Below are 10,632 nucleotides of genomic sequence, written 5' to 3' on the forward strand. Positions count from 1 at the left end.
ACCAATTCTTAAAATAATCATAACTAAACTTCCACGATCTTTGCGTTGCCCATCGAAAACGTCTAAAAAAAATACCACTGGACCAATAATATGTTAGTGATATTTTATGTGTTAGCGATATTTTAGTAGCAATAAATGGAAATGGAAGATTTTATCTTCATAATTTTAAATAATAAAATAAAACAGTTGTTTTGAAAATAAATTTGATTCAGCTTAAAATATGGGTATATCACTGGACCAATAATGTTAGTACATAATGAATTTAATAATAGCGAAGCTAAAAAGTACATTGGAATATAACATTTCAATTCGATGTTAACGTAACTGTTCGTAGAACATAGTTGAAAACAAAAGCCGTGACATCGTGAAAATGAATGAAATTATTGGGGGCGACACCGGAACGGAAACTAAAATGCGAGACTGCACGATCGTTTTATTATATTATATTATATGAAGGATTTAGATAGTGACGGGTGAGAATAGCACAACATGAGAGAGAAATAAACATAAAGAGAGGAGATAGGAGATGCGTATTGCGCAGTGCAGTGAGGTGCAGTTGGGGAGAAGACTTTGAATATATAACTAAACTAGAAGCTGTACTGCTCGTAGCGGATGAAACAGTCGGTTAGCTGAACTCTAGCACCGATGGCGTTACCGCAAATGTTCCAGATTCGGCCGCCAAGGTTTTGAAGGCAGGCGGTGCAATCAGACTGAGAGATTCCCTGATTGCAAACCCCACGCCCATAGGCGGTGGGTGAACCTGCTCGCGATGCTTTGTAGTCGTAACCGCTGAAGGCAGTGTTTCCCTCTAGATCTACGAGGAGGGATCCGAGAGTACTATAAAATGAACTTCCGCTTGGGATCTTCTGCGTGTTACACGCAGATGATACGAAGTTTGTGTTTGGCGTGCCTACAGCACTGCCCACAACCAGTGCAGCTACTACCATTACTGCCAATGCAAAAGGCCCAAATGAGTACCTCATCGACATGGCTGGCTGGGTGGAATGATATATGTATAAACTCTACTCCGACAACGGGAAATGAAATGGAAATGGCAGGTGGAATGATATATAACCTCTATTAATGCTGCCTCTTGCGATGCTTGTCAGTGTGGTTGCAGCCTCCATTTATAGGCTTGGTGGGGATGGCTGTGGGTAGCATTATAGATAACATCTGTGTGTGCTGGACACCGGTGGACCGGGACGCACGTGGTTAGTATAAGGGAATGCACGACTAGGTTTAGCCGCCTCTCCTGACTAAGACCGTTTCCCCCCTCATGTGTGGCGCACTCCATGTGGGGGCAGTCCACGTGGGTCTATAATAAAACTAACCGGGGATAGGCGTCCTATTTTGAGATCGGTTTTTCATAATTATTAAAAAATTAAGTGGTTGGTTGGTAGGGATTTAGACTATAGGAGAGGAGAGTTCTATATAATAAGAAAGAGTTGTAATTCGTTCCTTACATTATTTGATAGGCGGAAGTATATACTAGCATTTGCATCTTATGTTGCAAAGGAAACGCCGTAAGGCATAGAGTGGGGAAGAATAGGGACATGTGAATGGACATTGTTGAAAAGAAGGGTGGATGATAATGAGTTACAATTGCAATAGTTAGTTATGTGTACTCTGACAATGGATATTTTGCTATGGTCAATCTAACACATTCATTAATTAGATGACAACGAAAGAGTTTCGAGCCCAAGATGAACCAACACGAATCTTTTCTACAAGACTGAAATTGCCTAAATTATTCCTCAATCAATGGAAATAACCATTTCCCTCATGTGATACCTAAAATACATTGTAGGAGACTGATTCTTCAAGTAATTTAATATAACTAACAATTGCCCCAAAAGATGCAAAGAGAGGCTCATAAAAATGTTAAATTGAAAGAATTGCATTTTGGTTCAAAATAATAAATATTATAATAATTCAATCATTCAAACTAAACCTAGTCAATAAATTGCCTAAAATAAAATAAATCCTTAATCAAAATTATACAAATTATTATTCTTCATTTCTCTCAATTATTTATATAATAAAATCCAATCAATCATTCAAAATTGAGCACATCAGGCAGGCCAGTCCGCTTTGCCTACAATAAAACTCATTGGGTTTCCAAATCCATAGGTTGAGATTGAGCCCCCGCTTTGCCCACAATAGAACTCTCTGGGCTTTCAGACCCATAGGTTGAGATTGATCCACAGCCTGTTGCTACTGGTTTTGCTAGTAATTCAAAGGTCTTCTGAATAACATGATGTGTGGCTCAGGACGATGAATGGCATAGTGCACCCATCCACGAGACTGCTGAACTCCAATGCTTTCCATTCGTTCTGGACCAAAAAGAATATCAATTTGGTTAAAATTATTAATATGTTTATAATAATAAAAATAAAAAATAAAACAAACAAACAGATTATCGCATTAAAAATGGCATTTGAAAACAAATTAGGCGTTGATTACCACATTGGGAAGTTGGCAAAACAGATGCATTTGCATTAAAAATAGCATTTGAGAAAAAAATGCGGTGCTTACCTCATTGAGAAGTCAGTTCTTGGGAAGCAATTTGGAAGTGTCCGGAGGGAGAACCACATGTTAGGAGATGACACATAATGCCCAATCATCAAAATAATCCATTTGGGTGAAATAAAACCCTAATTACATATATTCAACTCACCACCTAGACAACCAGCAATCAAGCATACCCACACTCAAAGATAAAACTATAAATATCTCAAAGAAACTTTGATATGCATCTGATTGTAACTGACCAAAAGCAGTGGTCAGGCATTTATTTAATATATGTCCAAACTTCCAAGAAATGATTTGCAATGTAAGAACAACATGGACACATCGTCTCCTTCTCTGCATTTATTTAAATACCTAGCATTCTAACTTTAAAGGGACCTACATAAATTCATGGAAAACCTTCAATCTAGACATCAATAGGTTGTCTTGGGTGGAGGGCCATGATGACAAAGAATTTCGAATACATCTTATAAGGAGATTTTGAAGTTAACAGATATGATTGCGGGATTGGAACAATTGTCGATCCTTCAGTTTAACAAAAGCAAATTTCTTAATAAATTCCAGATATCATGGGCAACGATTCCTTCAATTTTATTAAGATATTTGACATTACATCCTTTTATATACTCACTGTGAGGTTCTTATTTTCACTTGACAGAAATCAAGCAGGTCTAAAACCAAAGGCTTGTCCAACAAAGAATGAAAAGCTCAAAATTGGATGCAGGGTTTGCCCCTGGCTTAAGGCCTATTCCACGACTAAGAATACATGTTAATTCATGACAGGCATCACTAACATGGTTTGAATACTTGAAATCTTGTGTTGCTTTTATCGCTTAAGTGTTTGGAGTAAGCTTGTTCTCTGTCGCATTAAAAATGGCATTTGAAAAGAAATTAGGTGCTGATTACACCTTGGGAAGTTGGAAAAACAAATGCATTTGCATTAAAAATGGCATTTGAAAACAAATTAGGTGTTGATTACCACATTGGGAAGTTGGTAGAACAGATGCATTTGCATTGAAAATAGCATTTGAGAACAAAAATGTGGTGCTTACTTCATTGAGAAGTCGGTTGTTGGGAAGCAATATGGCAGTTTCTGAAGGGAGAACCACATGTCTGGAGATGACACACAATGCCCAATCATCAAAATAATCCATTAGGGTGAAATAAAACCCTAATTATAGATATTCAACTCACCACCTAGATAGCCAGCAATCAAGCATACCCACACTCAAAGATAAAACTATAAATATCTCAAAGAAACTTTGATATGCATTATCTCAAAGAAACTTTGATATGCATCTGATTGTAACTGACCAAAAGCAGTTATCAGGAATTTATTTAATATATGTCCAAACTTCCAAGAAATTATTTGCAACGTAAGAACAACGTGGACACATCGTCTCCTTCTCTGCATTTATTTAATTACTTGGCATTTTAACTTTAAAGGGACCTACATAAATTCATAGAAAACCTTCAATCTAGACATCATTAGGTTGTCTTGGGTGGAGGGCCATGATGACAAAGAATTTCAAATACATCTTATAAGGAGATTTTGAAGTTAACAGATGTGATTGCAAGATTGGAACAGTCGTCGATCCTTTAGCTCGGCAAAAGCAAATTTCTTAATAAATTCCAGATATCATGGGCAACGATTCCTTCAATTTTATTAAGATATTTGACATTACATCCTTTTATATACTGACTGTGAGGTTCTTATTTTCACTTGACAGAAATCAAGCAGGTCTAAAAACAAAGGCTTGTCCAACAAAAAATGAAAAGCACAAAATTGGATGCAGGGTCTGCCCTTTGCTTAAGGCCTATTCTACGACTAATAATACATGTAAATTCATGACAGGCATCACTAACACGGTTTGATAGTGTTGATTATTAAGCATACATCTATTCCATAGAAAAAGACAGAAAGTGAGTACATGACCAAGCCTCTGTATGTGCGCAACATAAACTAACCCCATCATTAAATCCACACATGAAAAAGTATTACAATATTTGAAGAATGCACCAAACCCCATACAAACTAGGTGTCTAAGAGATGAAACTATCATTTTGCTCAACGATCAACGATCAAACTTCGTTCAATAGTCTAACACCACAAATCTACGGTCAACAATAGGACACGGCATCAATTGAGGCAATTCATTTCAAAGGGAAATGCTATTTTTTAATATAATTTTTTTATTTAATTTTTTATATTAATATTGAAAAAATATATTTTTAATTTATTTATATTTATATTCAACTTTAATTCAGCATTATTTATTATTTATTTTGATAAATTTTAAATATATATTAGTGAATAATTTATTATTATTATTTTTTTTTTTAATTAAAAAAAATGAAAAAATAGATGAGTTTTAGTACCTTTTAAAATTCATTGACTTTTTTTGGGTTTTGGCTTAGAAAATGACACTAGAACGAAAATCTCGGCTTATAAAGTTGACGAGGTGACATTTAATCTTCATTTTAGGTAGATAATCTATTGATTTATTTTTCTTTTAATTTCAATCTTTCCAAATTTTAATGTTACACCTAAAAACTATATATTGAAATATTTCTTAATATTATAAAATTTAATATATTTTTTTAATAAAATATTTAGAACAGTTTATCAATCAAATTTGAAATAAATTTAAATCCAAAATTTTATCATTGAATTTTGGTTAAAAATAGGAAAAAGAAAATTCTACTTCAGACAACAAAAGATTTCCGATTAACTTTAGTCTCTGGATACTTCAGGCACAGCTCCACTCAGATTTCTCAAGTTACTCACCGCCGATGCACAATTTATCGATTTTCGTCATTGCAGGCGCAACCGTCTCAAATCTCATCTTCCAAGGTATATATAATTACTATCTTCTTGAATGTTGATCTATACAGTACAATCCTAAACAAGTAAAATATGAATTTCGGTGGCTTTGTTAAGCTGCATATGTTGATGTAGACCGCCGGAAACAACTTATTACCCTCATTTTTACAAGGTTGTTGCAGAGCCCCATTTTTCTGGGCATTAATTCTTGATGCATAGATGTATGTAAAATGTTGAATAGCAGACTGGATTTTGTAGCTAATAGATACTTTGTTCTTGGCTCTGCAGTTAAATCATACCGGGTTAATATCGAGACATGGTCGAGGAATGTTTTTTTTTTTCAATATGGAAGCCTGCAAGAAAGCTTAATGGAGAAAGAACCCAATCTGTATAAACCACAGGCTGCAAAATTCACAAAGAGTTTTCCCCTGTTGCTAACCAATCAAACCAATAGGAGTTCCTTCATCCAAGACATTGTATTTCTTCCTCAGGAAGTCCTCTTCTTAGTACGCCTGTCTTCTGCAAACTCCAATCTGATATCCCACAAATCATCCCCCAGCTGTTCATTCTCGCAACAAATCCATACACCAGTGAATGCCATCGAGTATTTACAATTTGGATATTCTATCCAACCACGAGCTGCAGTCGGATGCCAGGTTCCTCCCCCTACAACCCATTGGTCTGCAACATCAGTGGCCGTAGTGGACATAGCTAATTATAGCTCAGATTTACCAGAGATCATCACAGCAAAATTGAGTTACTTTGATCATTCAAGACCCATCAAATGGGATTATATGGTATATGAGAGCTTGGCCACAGAGAGGGATATTGTTTTATTTTCCAAAGGGATTAACCATAGATAAGGACTCAACATTGAAACCAAATATCTACGCTGCATATTCAACAATACCATTGAAACTATGGTCACACTCTGCACAAGAAGTCATTAGACGCGAGCATCCCAATGAATGAGTTCGTTATCAGCTCATTGCCTCCGAAATCACTCTTCGAATCCATGGGAAATCCATTCCTTCCGTCGCTTATTATAAAATCCCGCCATCTCATCATTCAAGCAAAAGTAGTACTCAAGATAATGCACAGAAAATGAGACTATTGTGTGCTTGCACCATGGTGTTCATTGGCCCTTATTTCCTTTCCATTATGTTATGTGGATAAAAACACTGTATCGTTTAATTGAAATTTATGGATGGATTTGAATCATTAGCCCTTATTTCCTTTCTTTGGGTTCACATCATTCAAGCCTTTAGTTCGCTTGACCAAGATGCCTCAAATTCAATACTGAGATAAATACACCAATGATACTTATGAATACAGGTTTGTAACTCAGAGCTTGCACTATTTTTTTTGTTAAAGAAAATATTTTTTTGCTTTTTGGCTAGATGGTGGACTTTCAGATCCACTCAACCAACCGCATACTACATCTATCATTGACAACCTCCTATTGATTTAACCCTATAGATACATACAATTGCAGTTTCCCTTCATTGCCACTGTAATTTGGAGCCTGGTTCTTTATCATTCAAAGTTGCAGGGAAAGGAAGCTGAAGCGCTACAAATCCATACTTCTTTTGGAAGCTGCCTCTCGTAAGTTGCTCAATGTAATACACCTCTTTTAGTTGAAGAAGGCATACAGAACAGTGTATGTGAAGGCCCAGAGAAGAGTGATCAATCACTACAAGTACCAGGCTTGGAGTGAATTCAAGGCTAAGTTTCGAAGGAGGGTGTCTGCGTATGTCGTGGATTGGAAAGAGTCTAGGAATGTTGTGTCCCAAGATCGAGCTCCAGGCCTTGGCAACAGGGCCATCAAACCCCATGAATGGGAGAATATGTTCTGCCAAGTGAATGACAGTGCATTGAAGGAGTTTACACGTAGAGCGTTTTCTTTGAATGATAAAGAACCAGGCTCCAAATTACAGTGGCAATGAAGGGCAACTGCAATTGTATGTATCTATAGGGTTAAATCAATAGGAGGTTGTCAATGATAGATGTAGTATGCGGTTCGTTGAGTGGATCTGAAAGTCCACCATCTAGCCAAAAAGCAAAACAAATATTTTATTTAACAAAAAAAATAGTGCAAGCTCTGAGTTACAAACCTGTATTCATAAGTATCATCAGTGTATTTATCTGAGTACTGAATTTGAGGCATCCTGGTCAAGCGAACTATACCATCTATAAGGTACAAATTTGAATGATTTGATGAATTGAGAGGTTCCTTTGAGAATAGATGAAATTAATTTGTCTGTAATCTGCACGCAGGAAGATGTTCAACTTCTTAAATAAATAGGAATGGGCGTGTATCATTTTTCTATTTCCTGGCAATGTATATTTCCTAGTAAGTTGAATTAACGAGCAGTGATATCGTTATAAATAAATCTCCAATGTATTTTAAGTAACTGTTGGATTCCATAATTCTCACATTTCCATTATTTGTAAATTTATAGAGGGTTCTCCAAGACACAACAGAGTCGATGAACAGGGAATTGCTCATTACAATAATCTTAACAATGAGTTGTTCTCAGAATGGTATTTAAAACTCAAATTATTTACTTGCCTTGCACAGAGATTTACATGTATGTGGCTTTCCTACACACGAATATGATTTTTCATGCAGGTATAGAGCCTTTTGTGACTCTGTTTCACTGGGACATGCCACAAACTCTGGAAGACGAGTATGGGGGATTCCGTAGCAAAAGAGTCATGTAAGATTCATCGCCATAATTCTGTTGCATGCTTCTAAAACATAAAAATAGATCCCAATTATGATATATATTTTCTTTTTGGTCTAGGGAGGACTCTGGCATATTTATAGAAGAATGCTTTCGATATTTTGGAGACCACGTTAAGTACTGTATAACTATAAATGAACTGTTCACCACCTGTTATTTAGGCTACAATGTGGGGCTTCATGCGCCAGGTTGTTGTTCCCCCGGATTTGGAAATTGCACAGCCTACAATTCTGCAACAGAGCTTTATATTGTATCCCGCAATATGCTTCTTGCACATAATGACACTGTCAAAATATATAAGATTATATCCTTTTTTAAATCAGAGTACTAAAATTGAATTAGAGAGAGCAGACTCAAACTCATAAACACAACAACTTAAAACACTTAGAACTTTAGAACCTCGTAACTTATCTTCATTTAATCACTTATCTTCATTCAATCACTGAACTGATTTTTATACACAGAGGAAATTTCTGGAATCGGTGAGGCGGTAGCTTCTCTAAGAAGCTATCCAGCTCTTCAGACTTCTTCTCCAGAAGACGCCGACTTCTCTAGAAGACGCTAGGTTCTGTATTAATGTTGGTGGTTGGATTTATCAATGTTTTCCAACAAATTGAATATGGGTTCATACAAGTCTTGACTAAATGTTGGAAAATGAAATTCAGGGAAAGCAGAAAGGTTCCATAGGCATGTCACTTATTGTGAACTGGATGGTGCCATTCAAAAAATCATTGCTTGTTTAATAGGCTACCCAGAGAAAAATTGACTTCAAAATAGGATGGTATGTGAAGCGTGCAATTTGTTCTGCCAAGTGAATGACAGTGCATTGAAGGAGTTTACAGGTAGAGCGTTTTCTTTGAATAATAAAGAACCAGGCTCCAAATTACAGTGGCAATGAAGGGCAACTGCAATTGTATGTATGTATAGGGTTAAATCAATAGGAGGTTGTCAATGATAGATGTAGTATGCGGTTCGTTGAGTGGATCTGAAAGTCCACCATCCAGCCAAAAAGCAAAACAAATATTTTATTTAACAAAAAAAATAGCGCAAGCTCTGAGTTACAGACCTATATTCATAAGTATCATCAGTGTATTTATCTGAGTACTGAATTTGAGGCATCCTGGTCGAGCGAACTAAAGGCTGGAATGATTTGAACACAAAGAAAGGAAATAAGGGCCAATGATTCAAATCCATCTAGAAATTGCAATTAAACGATAAAATATTTTTACCCAGATAACGGGGACTAGCATTTAAGACAAAATAACGATAAACCCAGAAGTAATCCCCGTAAAGCCTGATTAAATATATAAAATGAAGGAATCTGTTCTACCGTGATCAATTCATAGCCTGAAATACAAAAATTTAAACAGGCTTTTTATAGATCCGAAAAATGTGGGTAAAGGGTTAGTTAATGCCAACCTGGTGTATAGCGGATAGGTCGAATTCCGCCCTGAGAACTTGAAATGCCCTGCAAACAGCGGTGGAAAGCTCTGACAAAACCTTGAACCGAAAATTAGTGAGCGAGAACCTGAGATTGGGCGAATGAGATGGCGCGTAAAAGGTCGAAATGACGAACTTAGTGAGGAATAAACTAACCAGCGCGCAAGGGCAAAAGGAATACAACCAGGAGAATGACAGGAAAACTGTTTTTAATCGTTCGGCTTCCCACGATCAACGATCAAACTTTGTTTAATCGTCTAACACCACAAATCAACGGTTAACAATAGGACACGGTGTCAGCTGGGTCAATTCACTTCAAAAGGAAACGCCTTACGGCGTAATGAGATGTCATAAAAAAAACTATGAATAATTATGAAGTTAATCTATATAGAAATATTTTATATAATATATAAAATAAATGGAAACTAATTAAAATATTTTATTAATGCCTTGCTTAAGATGAAGAAAATAGGTTATTTCTTTCATAATGACATCCATCATGATAGTGAAATTGTCACCAAATGTTGCCATAAGATGTAAGTAGAATTTTGCATCTTAGTTAAAGAAGGTGTCTCACGAATTGTATCATTGACATGACACGAGTATCCACAATACGAGGTTCTCTCGTTTTTGTTGTTTTGTGTAATTGCCAAAGAATGCACTCTAGAGATAGCAAAAACCTCTATCCTTATCAATTATTCAGTAGAAGATCTTGATTTGGTCTTTTCTTTAAACAACCATATGTCTTTGCACTAGCAACACTTGTGTTTGAAGTGTTTTCCTAATTGAATGATTGGAATCTATCCACACCCTATTTGTATATGCCAACTTTATTTTGGATTCGAGTTTTCTTGCAATTAATATATCTCTCTTAGGTGTCATTCCCATCCATTTAGATTGTTCCCCCAATTCAAACTCTAGTAAACATTTGTCCATCTTCATTTTCTGAACATGATGTATTTGTACATGTATTTGATGAGGTTTATTCATGGCCCTTTAAACCTTGATGATGTCCCTCTTTTCTCTTTTCTCTCACTTCAATTTGTTGAAACTTATATCGAAAGAATTTTGGTGAGAGTTTCTTTTGAAGTG

The 10,632-nt window shown here is 36.0% G+C and overlaps 1 pseudogene; it reads right to left on the reverse strand.

Moving 5' to 3' along the window:
* Nucleotides 1-319: 319 nt before the first annotated feature.
* On the reverse strand, nucleotides 320-1,080 carry LOC149176652 (antifungal protein ginkbilobin-like protein pseudogene; annotated as a pseudogene).
* Nucleotides 1,081-10,632: the final 9,552 nt, after the last annotated feature.

This window comes from Pinus tabuliformis, chromosome 4_1 (assembly GCF_031772625.1).
Source record: "Pinus tabuliformis cultivar Carrire ecotype Pingquan chromosome 4_1, CPIR1, whole genome shotgun sequence".
Lineage (NCBI taxonomy): Eukaryota > Viridiplantae > Streptophyta > Pinopsida > Pinales > Pinaceae > Pinus > Pinus tabuliformis.